Source organism: Balaenoptera borealis (genome assembly GCF_965194805.1).
Source record: "Balaenoptera borealis genome assembly, chromosome: 7".
In the NCBI taxonomy this organism is placed as follows: domain Eukaryota; kingdom Metazoa; phylum Chordata; class Mammalia; order Artiodactyla; family Balaenopteridae; genus Balaenoptera; species Balaenoptera borealis.
In genome coordinates, this window is record NC_138864.1 from 89,815,876 (window position 1) to 89,829,733 (window position 13,858).

At 36.5% G+C, this 13,858-nt stretch overlaps 1 protein-coding gene and 1 long non-coding RNA gene across 7 annotated transcripts in view; one reads left to right on the top strand and one right to left on the bottom strand.

The window, feature by feature from the left end:
- LOC309632498 (uncharacterized protein) overlaps positions 1 to 13,858 on the top strand; it is a 615,011-nt gene that overhangs the window by 26,840 nt on the left and 574,313 nt on the right. The window lies entirely within an intron of this gene.
- The window catches only part of LOC309632550, a 385,961-nt gene that overhangs the window by 599 nt on the left and 371,504 nt on the right, over positions 1 to 13,858 (bottom strand). The window lies entirely within an intron of this gene.

Consider the following 13,858-nt stretch of genomic DNA (forward strand, 5'->3'; position numbering starts at 1 on the left):
CCCCTCTCCTCCTTCCTTCCCTCATTCCCTTCCTTCCTTCTTTCCTTCCATTTCTTTGATGTGCAATATTATAGATTTTTATAATCTGGTAGAGAGGAAAAACCATTGAGAATGTAAGGGAAATAGTCATTGGAGTGATTGCTGTTGAGAAGATAAGAGGATGATAAGAGTGGAGGGCTTGGCCCTGTGAGAGGAATGGATACACATCCATATTAGAGAGAAGCCAGCATTGATAAGCACAGATGTGCTTGTGCTGTGGTCAGAGCTTGTGGGCATTCTTTTAGGATTGTTTCTAATTGCTCAGTGAAAGGTGAATTTCCACTGAGAGCAAGGAGAGAGATGCAAGTGTTGGAGAGATTATAGCAGTGTGTGATTAAAAACCTTATTTTCCCAATGAAAACAAATTTTATTAGCTATGTGCTCTAAAAAAAGAAACTACTTTCCCTCTCTTACTGAGGATTGAATTTTGTGTATTTTTGGTGGACAGTCTTGGTTAAATCTGTTTAGCTTTTGGTCAAATGTTTATTTCTACGGGCCACCTTTCATACAAAAAAAGATCTCATTTTTTATGGTGTTCTGTGATTTGAGTCATGTTAGATGATTCTGTAAACATAACACAGAAATAAGCAAAATGTACTTGGGCTTCTATGGCATGTGTGCAGAAGAATCTGTACTTATTAAGCATACAAATATGTTTAAAATTCACTAACCTTTGTGTGGCTCACTGCAAGCAAAAGCATGACATTTGAAATTGTGTCTTCACTGCCTTCTCAGGGCATGGGATGATTGACACATCCTAACCTACTTAATAACTGTGAGACAGAGCCAGTTATTCACCTGAGTTTTTTCCCCCCCCGCATTTGGAGCTTTAGATAATTGGATTAAATTACAGCAAAATAAGTCAGGCCTGCTATACTTGCACTCTCTCAACTGGCAGGAGACTGACTATTCTGGCAAAATGAATACATTTTATATATGTCTTTATTTTGTATGACTCTTGAAAAAGCAAGCAAAATTCTCCTATTTTAAAATAAGTAAAATATCAGGTAATGTCTCCGTAATCCTTAATCTCAGGTTTAATATGGAGGTCAAGCTAAGGTTGCACTAAATGATGCTATAGACCCTTCCAACTATAAAATTTTATGATCTCAAAATAGTTTTAGCAAGTGAGCCATTTGTGGCCAAGTTATTAACCTAGATGATGCCATATACTAATTTTCCAACATATCTCTGGTTGTTTCCTCTGATACAGCATTTCCTTAGTTCCTTTTGAGATGATCCTGCCATTTTACTTCAAGTTGTTGAGGTAGCTCAAAGTGAATTGGGGGACATATTTCAAACCTCATATGTTTCTAAATGGCAGGAGTCTGGAGGCAAAATTTTCCTTAAACTTGTTAAAAATGCAGATTTCCAGGACTTTGAAACTGGGCTTGGAAATCTGCACTTTAGTAAGCACTCAAGTAGTTCTGAGGTGGGTAGCTAATGAAACACACTTTGGAACACAGCCCTGGTTAACATGTAGAATTGAAAATATGGTCCTTGAATCTGTAACATAATCTGACATATATAGTTCTATACATCCATCCTTGAAATCTATCTTGAATCCAGAAAACTGTCATGTTGGAAATTAAGAACCCCATTGAATTACACTGTTAAATTTCCTTTCTTTCTCCCTCCCTCCTTCCCTTTATTCCCTCCCTCCTTTTTTTTTTTTCTCTTTCTCTCTCTCTCTCTCTTTCCTTTTTTTTTTTTTTTCCTGGCAGTTTTTAAAAATATCTGAATCTTATATATGTATTGTATAGTCAGGGGAAAGCCTTGTCCATTATTTTGTGTTTAAAAAATTATTTTATCATTTAAAAAAAATTATAAGCTCCACAAAGGTAAAGAATTATAACAAATGCTTATTTTAGAAACCCTTAATATTTTCCACTGTAATTGGTAATATTAGAATTGCAACCAGTATTTTATTTATTTATTTATTTATTTTTGGCTGTATTGGGTCTTTTGTTGCTGCGCGCGGGCTTTCTCTAGCTGCGGTGAGCGGGGCCCACTCTTTGCTGCGGTGTGAGGGCCTCTCACTGCGGTGGCCTCTCCTGTTGCAGAGCACAGGCTCCAGGCGCGCGGGCTTCAGCAGCCGTGGCACGCGGGCTCAGCAGTTGTGGCTCGAAGGCTCTAGAGTGCAGGCTCAGTAGTTGTGGAGCACGGGCCTAGTTGCTCCGCGGCATGTGGGATCCCCCTGGACCAGGGATTGAACCTGTGTCCCCTGCATTGGCAGGCGGACTCTTAACCACTGCGCCACCAGGGAAGTCCCTGCAACCAGTATTTTAATGAGCTTTCTGCTGTTCTTTTGCTTGAAGTGTATTTCTCATTTTCTTCCTGGGGTGAAATCCTAGTAGTTCTTTGAGATTTAATTAAAACCTTACTTTCTTTGGAAGTGTCCCCTGATCACCATCCTTTAGCCTCCCCATCCCCCAAATTAATTGCTTTTTCATTTGAGTTTTCATAACAGTTTGATCATGCTACTTACCAATTTGTGATCTCCTTAAGCAGAGTGAGTATATGTCTTAAATTTCTTAGGTCAATTTTCCTGCCATAAATATTAAAAGAGCCCCCTTTCACTCTCTGAAGTGTCCCTGTTTGGGTAATAGATGAGATGTCCATCCTATAGTGAAGAACTTTTCATCTCTAGTACTTCGCCTGTTATCTGGTACATGGAGGTTATTCAATCAGAGTTTGTCAATGAGTTTGAATTGAATTAATCATTTAATGGCTGGAAGGACTGTTAGAGGCTTGGCAGAAGCCTTTAGGTATTTTATAGGTATTATTATTTGTATCTATTATTTATAGGTATTAATGTTCAAAGACAGCCAAAGTAGGATCCCCTGAAGCCATTAGTTACTCAGAAGAAGGTAGAGGTAACCTGGACCAAGCTTTTGAGGAATTGGCTGAACCCTAGTTCAGTGGTTTCTAAATGCTGATCCGGAGGAATGTCCACAGGACAGTAAATACCCTTGAAGATACTTCTGTTGTTTCATGGCAAAAAAGAGAAAAAATAAGGTCCAGGTAGTGAGTTAAAACTAAATGTATTTATTGGATTGATCTTTCTTTTTAAATTTTTATTGGTGTATAGTTGATTTACAATGTTGTGTTAGTTTCAGGTGTACAGCAAAGTGAATCAGTTATACATATACATGTAACCACTTTTTAAAGATTCTTTTCCCATATAGGACATTACAGAATATTGAGTAGAGTTCCCTGTGCTATACAGTAGGTCTTTATTAGTTATCTATTTCATATATAGTAGTGTGTATATGTCAATCCCAATCTCCCAATTTATCTCTCTCCCCCACCCTCCTTACCCCCTGGTAACCATATGTTTGTTTTCTACATCTGTGACTCTGCTTCTGTTTTGTAAGTTCATTTGCACCCTTTTTTTAGATTCCACATGTAAGCAGTATCATATATTTGTCTTTCTGTGTCTGACTTACTTCACTCAGTATGACAATCTCCAGGTCCATCCATGTTGTTGCAAATGGCATTATTTTGTTCTTTTTTATGACTGAGTAATATTCCATTGTATATATGTACCACCTCTTCTTTATCCATTCCTCTGTTGATGAACATTTAGGTTGCTTCCATGTCCTGGTTATTGTAAATAGTGCTGCAATGAACATTGGGGTGCGTGTATCTTTTCAAATTATGATTTTCTCCAGGTATATGCCTAGGAGTGGGATTGCTGCATCATATGATAGTTCCATTATTAGTTTTTTAAGGAACCTCCATACTGTTCTCCATAGTGACTGTATCAATTTACATTCCCACCAACAGTGTAGGAGGGTTCCCTTTCTTCCACACTCTCTCCAGCATTTATTGATTGATCTTTATTTTAAGATTATATCTAGCGTTAGGCTATTGTTTGTATCTTAGAATTTTCTTTCTTTTCTGAATTGACGGTAATTGAAAAGAACTTTCCTTATCAAAATAAGAAGTTGGCATGCCCCAAGTCTGGCAAACATTGACTAAGAAAACAGGCTGTGGATGGACGGTGCTATCTGGACTCACAAGGTAAGAATGATCAAAGGGCTCAAACCTATGAGTTGTAGAAAGACCCATCACCTTTCCCTATCCATTCTGGAAAATGAGACGAACAGTGTCTTTTTTGTTCACTACTTTATCCCTAGGACGTATACAGCCTAGTACACAGTTAGTATTCAATAATTTCTTATTTAAATAAATTCAGAAGTTCCATGAATAAATCATGCGCTGAAAACATCTGAAGTGACCCAACCTGGTGAACGGTTGAGTTAGTTGTGCCCTGCTGGTTATCCAGCCCTTTCCATGACTAGGAATCAGTAACTCCATCAGTTATTGCTCCTTGCCCTTTACTCGGTTAAAGTTTTAGCTAAGGATTCAGTGTTTTTTTTTGTGCGGATTATTATAATGGTTTCTTTTTTTTCGTTGTTAAAATACACATAAGATTTACCATCTTAACCATTTTTAAGTGTACGGTTCATTGGCATCCAATATATTTACACTGTTGTGCTACCATCACTACCATCCATCCACAGAACACTTTTCATCTTGCAAGACTGAAACTCAGTACCCACTAGACAATAACTTATCCATTTCCTCCTTTCCCAGCCCTGGTGACTGTCATTCTACTTTCTGTCTCTGTGAATTTGACTACTCTATGTACTTGATAAAAGTGGAATCACACAGTATTTGTTCTTTGTGTCTGATGTATTTCACTTAGTGTAATGTTCTCAAGGTTCATCCATATTGTACAATGTTTCAGAAGTTCCTTTCTTTTTAAGGCTGAATAGTGTATATATATATATATATATATATATATATATATATATATATATATATATATATATCACATTTTGTTTATCCATTCATCTGTCGATAGATACTTTAATTGCTTCCACCTTTTGGTTATCACAAGTAATGCTGCTATGAACATGACTTTACAAATATCTCATTGAGTACCTACTTTCTCTTCTTTTGGGTATATACCCCAAAGTAGAATTACTGGATTATATGGTAATTTTATTTGTAAGATTTTGAGGAATCACCACACAATTTTCCATAGCAGCTGCACCATTTTACATTCCTATCAATAGTGCCAAAGGGTTACAATTTCTCCACATGCTTGCTAATAATTATTATTTTCTGGATTTTTGGTAGTAGCCATCATATGGGTATGATATCATGGCCTCTGTCTCCAGGATTTTTCTCTAGTGTTTTTTATTTACCTGTAAATCTGACCATGTCAAACATATTGATGACTCTCAATTTCTTATTTTTTAAATTCTAAGGTTCTTAACATGCTAACCACTCAGGTCTAATTTCTATCCACCCTATAATCTAGTCATAATGACATATTTACTCTTCTCTATACTTACTGTTTGCTTTCAAGTCCCTATGACTTTGTGCTAGTGATTTCTTCAGCATGGAGTGCTTTAATTCCATGGTTCCCAAATTTCATTTCTTTTGTTTGTGCCTTTTCCTTCATTAACTTCCCACCTCTACTATTAGTTTCCTATGATTTTTTTCTTTGCATACATATTAAATAGTTCACTGTTTAAAATTTAGCCTCATTCTAAACAACAAAAAAAATCCATGAAGTAATGGGTTTAATAAGTTGATCATATTAATTCTTCACACATCTTAATAAATACATTACCATTAAATTTTTTAAAGGCCTATCTACATATCACCAAAAATTCATTTGAACACCACCAGTGATGTATATACCACACTTTGTGAAAGACTTTGCTAACCCACCTTCCCAAGTCTATCTGCTCAGCTCCAACTCATCCTTAGGATAAGTTTATGCATTAGTGTAAGTCATGTAGGGAGTCGTGGTGCTGGCTCTGGAGTTAGATGAGTGGGTCCAAATCCTGACCTGCCACTCACTAATTGTGTGACCTTGGCCATGCTATTTAACCTCTTTTGTAAAAAGGGGATAATAATAGTTCCTACCTGAAAACTTGTGAGGTGTTATTAGGATAATGCATGCAGGACTCAATGTTTTCTAACTAGTCTAGCTCTCCTTTTGTGCTCCATATCATGAAAAGATGATCAACATTTGCTTCAGTACACTCATTCAAAGTTATCCCATTATGAAATTGATGAAAACAGAGGTAAAGTGGAATCCATGCAGGGTATGCTTTCATGATTATTCTAATACAAGTTAAGGAATTGCAATCATTTGACCTTAACTTTTCTGGGTCCCTAAATTATAATATTTTAGAGCCAAATGGGATGCCAAATTGACCCTGAGGGTGTTTTTTCTGCCGGTTTCAGTCAACATCTGCGGGATTAGTTAATGTAACTCAAAGTGGAACAGAGGCAGAGGGGTGTGAAGCCAGTTTTCAACAGCTGCCTCTTCCTCTGCAGTCCCAGTGGTGTCAAAGAAAACCACATAAGACGGACCATTTATTTCAGTTTCCAGTATTAGAGAACACAGTAACAGTTGTAGAAATTGGTTCCATCTCTCAGCTGTGTTCCTTTCTAAGTCTCTTATGTCGTGGTGAGATTTTTCTCTGTTATATTCTCTAGTTCCTGAAGCAGCCCTTTGCACTTGGAACTGTCCATTTCTTTACTCCTTTGTCCTCAAAATGCACGTTTTTCATTTACCCTTTCTGTGAAAATCCCTAGCGAACAGAAACCCAAGAAGGAGGAGAAAAAAAAAGGAAGGTATAGGAGGAAAAAAGGGGAAAAAAACCTAAAAGATGCTTGAAAGCCTGTACCTCTGAAACTGACATTTAACCAAAGACCTGGCTTTCTTGTTTTATGCAAATGGCTCTGTCTGTATTTCTTAGATAGTAAGTCCCTGGTATTGTACCAAGTACCGTGTGAGCATTCTATAAGAAGTGAGACCATATTTTCATCTTCAAATCTAAGGATTCTCTTTGCAATGTAAGAGATACTCAATAAGAATAATGCCAATTTTTTTCTTCTACCGGCTCTATTTCAGTCACAATCATGAAATAAAAAAAAGAGATTTACTAAGTAGTTATTATTTCCATATCAATAAAAGAAAGATGGGCATAGTTTTCTTTTGAAATCATTCTTTTTTTTTCTTAAGTTATTAAAAATATAAAGATTTTCTTTACTAGCTGCTTAACATATTTATGTATCCAAGACCTTCATCTTACAACTTTATGGACTTCTAGCATTTAACCCATGTGAACCTGACATTTAAGATGGAGCAGGTGGTATGGCAGTGATACTTGAAACTTCAGGGATGGTTACTATTTTTCAGATATCTACTTTCAAGTTCTTATGATCCCTTCAGAGACATTAGACCTTTTAATCTTAATAAAATATTTTATATTTAAAAAAATAATTAAGCTGTTTGTCAATAATGCTCATTGAGTGGAAGGTCATATCATTTGGCAGAAAATATGAATAATGGATTATACAAGCATGTTTACTGAAGAACTTAAATTATATTTCTAAAGTTTACAAGTTTAGTTTGGTAAATGTGTTCTTAGTGCTCTTAGCTAAAATTAATTAATTCTGGCAGAAAAAAAAAAAGATTTCTTAAATACAAAAAGAGTCAGATCACAGTCCTTTTTGTACTGACTGATTTCTCCACAATTTCTCCCAAAAGTTGTGGTGTGTCAAAAGAAACTTTGTTTTTATGTTGTCATTGCAAAATGTAGTAACAATTGTTATTTAAAACAATGAACCTCTCTTGAGCAGCAGCAGAGATTTAATTACATGTTTCCATGAGAACCATAATCCAATTTTATAAAATAAAATTAAATATCTCACCACTATTATTCAACATAGTTTTGGAAGTGTTAGCCACAGCAATCAGAGAAGACAAAGAAATAAAAGGAATCCAAATCGGAAAAGAAGAAGTAAAGCTGTCACTGTTTGCAGATGACATGATACTATACATAGAGAATCCTAAAACTGCCACTAGAAAACTACTAGAGCTAATCAATGAATTTGGTAAAGTAGCAGGATACAAAATTAATGCACAGAAATCTCTTGCATTACTATATACTAATGATGAAAAATCTGAAAGTGAAATTAAGAAAACACTCCCGTTTACCATTGCAACAAAAAGAATAAAATATCTAGGAATAAACCTACCTAAGGAGACAAAAGACCTGTATGCAGAAATTATAGGACACTGATGAAAGAAATTAAAGATGATACAAATAGATGGAGAGATATACCATGTTCTTGGATTGGAAGAATCAACATTGTGAAAATGACTCCACTACCCAAAGCAATCTACAGATTCAATGCAATCCCTATCAAAAACTACCACAGGCATTTTTCACAGAACTAGAACAAAAAATTTCACAATTTGTATGGAGACACAAAAGACCCCGAATAGCCAAAGCAATCTTGAGAACGAAAAATGGAGCTGGAGGAATCAGGCTCCCTGACTTCAGACTACATTACAAAGCTACAGTAATCAAGACAGTTTGGTACTGGCACAAAAACAGAAATATAGATCAATGGAACAGGATAGAAAGCCCAGAGATAAACCCACACACATATGGTCACTTTATCTTTGATAAAGGAGGCAAGCATATACAGTGGAGAAAAGACAGCCTCTTCAATAAGTGCTGCTGGGAAAATTGGACAGATACATGTAAAAGTATGAAATTAGAACACTCCCTGACACCATGCACAAAAATAAACTCAAAATGGATTAAAGACCTAAGTGTAAGGCCAGACACTATCAAACTCTTAGAGGAAAACATAGGCAGAACACTCTATGACATACATCACAACAAGATTCTTTTTGACCCAGCTCCCAGAGAAATGGAAATAAGAACACAAACAAATGGGACCTAATGAAACTTAAAAGCTTTTGCACAGCAAAGGAAACCATAAACAAGACCAAAAGACAACCATCAGAATGGGAGAAAATATTTGCAAATGAAGCAACTGACAAAGGATTAATCTCCAAGATTTACAAGCAGCTCATGCAGCTCAATAACAAAAAAACGAACAACCCAATCCAAAAATGGGCAGAAGACCTAAATAGACATTTCTCCAAAGAAGATATACAGACTGCCAACAGACACATGAAAGAATGCTCAACATCATTAATCATTAGAGAAATGCAAATCAAAACTACAAAGAGATATCATCTCACACCGGTCAGAATGGCCATCATCAAAAAATCTAGAAACAATAAATGCTGGAGAGGGTGTGGAGGAAAGGGAACACTCTTGCACTGTTGGTGGGAATGTAAATTGATACAGCCACTATGGAGAACAGTATGGAGGTTCCTTAAAAAACTACAAATAGAACTACCATACGACCCAGCAATCCCACTACTGGGCATATACCCTGAGAAAACCATAGTTCAAAAAGAGTCATGTACCAAAATGTTCATTGCAGCTCTATTTACAATAGCCAGGACATGGAAGCAACCTAAATGTCCATCGACAGATGAATGGATAAAGAAGATGTGGCACATATATACAATGGAATAGTACTCAGCCATAAAAAGAAATGAAATGGAGGTATTTGTAATGAGGTGGATGGAGTTAGAGTCTGTCATACAGAGTGAAGTAAGTCAGAAAGAGAAAAACAAATACAGTATGCTAACACATATATACGGAATCTAAGGGGGAAAAAAAAAAAAAGGCCATGAAGAACCTAGTGGCAAGACGGGACTAAAGACACAGACCTACTAGAGAATGGACTTGAGGATATGGGGAGGGGGTGGGGTGAGATGTGACAGGGTGAGAGAGTGTCATGGACATATATACACTACCAAATGTGAAATAGATAGCTAGTGGGAAGCAGCCGCATAGCACAGGGAGATCAGCTTGGTGCTTTGTGACCACCTAGAGGGGTGGGATGGGGAGGGTGGGAGGGAGGGAGATGCAAGAGGGAAGAGATATGGGAACATATTGTATATGTATAACTGATTCACTTTGTTATAAAGCAGAAGCTAACACACCATTGTAAGGCAATTATACTTCAATAAAGATGTTTAAAAAAAAATAAAATTAAATAAAACCAATAAGTTGGGACTTCTCTGGTGGTCCAGTGGTTAGGACTCGGCATTTTCACTGCCATAGCCCCTGGTTCAATCCCTGGTCAGGGAACTAACTAAGATCCCACGAGCCATGCAGTGATGTGGCCAAAAAAAAAAAAAAAAAAAGCAAATAAGTTGACTTCTAGAGTAGCTGCAAAAGAACACATCTTCAGCAAAGAATATGTGAATGATGTGATGGGATGTGGGGTACCTTGGGGAATGCAGACTGCCAAAGATTTCTGATTATTGACTTGAATTAAAAAGATTAAAATATAATGTATATATAATTTTTATGGGGAGAAAGGAGTTGCTTTAAATATGATTTTATTCCTTGCTGGCATGTTTCTTCCTCTTTTAAATAATAAATGTGCTGATCTGAATCCCTTGTTGTAACACTGGCTTACTGTACAGAGAACTGCAAACTTAGGTTGGGAGGAGTGTGGTTATTCCGAGACACACTTAGGGTCCAGGTCAGTTTTTAACCCATCTCTGGATAAGACCAGGATGTGGGCTGCATGGCAGCTAAGGTTGTTCTAATAGCAGATACAGGCTGTAGCTGAAATTTGGCTGTAGCAGAGCTATAAAAACTTTCTGAGTGTGTATCTGTAAGATTGACAGAGATTATAGATTAGTAGCTACCAACAGTGGCTGAGGAAGAAAGAAATAATCAAACCCGTGGTTAGTGACACAAGGAGTCCTGGGTTAGTGGGCCAGAGAATGGCTCAATTCAGAAGCATTTCATGGTCTTAGATGACTCAGAGTAATTGATTGGGGTCTCCAACTTAATGGCAGAACATTGCTGTACTTAGCAGGTATTTCCCCACAAACATGCAACAAACATCAATATTCCAGGACAATAGAGTTTATTTCAAGTGGATGTCAAAACCAAGTTATACTCTCTTGGGAGGAAAGGCAGGAGAGCAGCTACAAAAGAAATGTTAAGTCACAGCACTTCACAGAACAGAGTGCTAAAGAAACCTTGGACAGTTCACTGTTTCAGTCCTGAGAATTGGTTTGGCCCAAACTTTTTAAATATCATAGAACATTGCAAATATTAATTGTTCAATGTGAAAAATTATTTTCACATTATGAAATGTTTATAAAAGCTAGTGGCTTTAAAATCAGCTATAAATCTAATCTTCCTACCCCTCCAGATACACAGTGGGGAAAAGAAAGTATCAGCTCCATGATATTTTCTGGTGTGATGAGTGATCTGACTGGTGATGATGAGTTATTTTAGATTATCAACTGATTGGTCTTTCCACAAGGAAACCATAAGGGCCACCAATTATATTTCAGCTTTTTCTTCTAAGTCATTTTGTAAGATAAGATTTCTCACAGCTGAAATGACAGAATTAATGAGACTGTATAATAATGTTTTGATATAATAAATGATGCCAAATGGAATTTCTGTCATCCAGTCCAGTAGATCTGAGGCTGAACATTATTCTCTAGTGAAAACTTGGAAAGTACAAATAAAGTCATAATGAAGTACCTTGCTCAGAAGTAATAAAACCTCGGCTAAAATTTACCTTCCACCCCAGAGTCAATAATATGTTAACTGAGTTGGACTATGAAGCAAAACAAAACTGAGTTCTCTCCTGGCTTGGTTACCTGTTTCAGAAGAGCAGCAGGGAAATTAATTGTATTGAGTAACATCCATAGAACTACTATTGCATGGAATGTACAATAGCGGACCCAAAGAGGAATAAGGCATAGTACCTTTGTCAAATGATTTACCACCTTTTGGGAAAGAAAAAAACTAAATACAAATGACTGTTAATAAGGAGGAACTTGATAGATCAAATCTTTTAGAAAAAGACTGGGAGACCTAGAGGTCATTACAATGGTAGAAAGAAGGACATGAAAGAAAATACACTGTTTTCTAAAGATTCAGTGGTTGCTATTCCTTATAAATTATTTACTAAATATATAATGTTGGTGTGGAAACTCTGTAGGTTCCTTGCATCTACCCTTTCTCTTCAATCCACCCCGAAGTATAGGGATGATCATTTAATTGGTTAAGTTTCAGAGATTAATTGGGCAATATTTGCTAGTAGGCAGGGGTGTTACACATTAATAAAATACATACATAGACCTGTCCTGCATTTTCTCCTTCATGCCTAATACAATTAGAGGCCTCTCCTCCTCCTAATACAATTAAAGTGATGAACTCATCCAGGCTATACTGTCAGAGAAATCCTTACCACATATCATCATATATTCCCTTTTTTCCTTCTGTTTTTTCCAAAGAGCTTTGTTCAGATCTGTAGAGGTAACTGCATTCCCATTACTTCTCTGCTCTGACTTTCCAGCCAGGTATGGGCTTAAAGCTTTGGCCATAATCTATCCAGGTGAACTTGGAATTAACCTTGGGATCAAATTCCTTTTGTTCTGTCTATTCCAGCATTTTGGAATGTGTGTTGGATATGGCTTTCTGTATACTGCTCTATACTGCAGTGATAAGATCCTATAGTTGGGTCTGGGGATGGTGGGTAAACAGATAGTGTACCTTTTTTAATAGCTGGTATGGTTTTCTCTGGTTGAGTGGGCATATAGGTATGGAGACTTATGTTTGGAAATAATGTACCTCATAGCAATATAGAGTTTCTGTGTTGGGAGATGGGAGATACATCTAATGTGGGTACCTCAAAATGTAAATAGAGAGCTGTGCTGAGCTAGATGCACTTTCCTAGGCTGTGCAATTTCAAGGGCTGTTATGAAGTTTTTAAAGCATAAAATACTATACAATTGTATGTTATTAAGATATTAATATTACTTAAGAACTTCAAATGGCTTAACAAAGCAATGTGGTATAGTAGGAAAATCAGGCCTTTAGTTGCATATAAAATTTACTGATTGAGTAACTTTAACCTCAGTTCCCTAACCATCAGTTCATTCTGTGAAATGGGAGTAATCAAGTTTACTCCCCAGAGCTATTGTGAAATTTAAATTCAATACAGCACATTAAGCACCTACTGTAGTCCTTGATACACTGTGGGACATCAGCAAATTGTTGTTATTGGTAGAAATTTCTTGGCACTTTGTAGGTTTCTAATAAATATTAGTTCTCCTAAAATTTTTAATCATTTTGTGGATAGTTATATGCCTAGATCTGGTAACAAATATGCTATATCAGCAGTAAAAACATTTCATCTTAATTTTATTATGATACTTATTGGAAATATTAGTGAGGTTTTGATTGTATAAAGGTGGTTATATAGCATTATTATGCCAAAAGTACTCAGGAATGATCAAATTCTGCGCTAAGTTAGAGCTGACCCTCCCTGTGGTGCTGAGAAAGATATACACACAAGGAACATAACCATGGAAGCAAAGAACACTTTATTACTGGCTGAAATTGTGCCTGAAATTCCAACAGAGTTCTTATGACCTGGACCTTTTCCTTGCCTCCTAGTCCAGACTTGAGGGCTTACTATGCTCCTACAGGGAAAGGTAAAACATGGAAAAAAGAATGTACTAGAATGAAGAAATGACCACATTTATGGGCCACTTCATTTATTCATTCATTTAAATACTGTGACCCTGTTCACTGGTAAATATGGCTAACCTATGTCCTGGAATCAGATTAACATTCTTCTTCTTTAAGGGAGTTTATTACTCTTCGGAATTCAGTTAATTTTGTTGCCTGGAGGCTTTGTTCTCTTGTGGCTCACAAATTGTTACAATTTTGTATATTGTCCAGCTTTTTCTTCTGTGGAAACAGAATTCAATGACTGAAATTTTTGGTATTTAGATAATAAGTAAATAAGTAGAAACATATGGAAACTTTGGGTGTTGAACTCCAAAACCCACTTTCCCTCCATT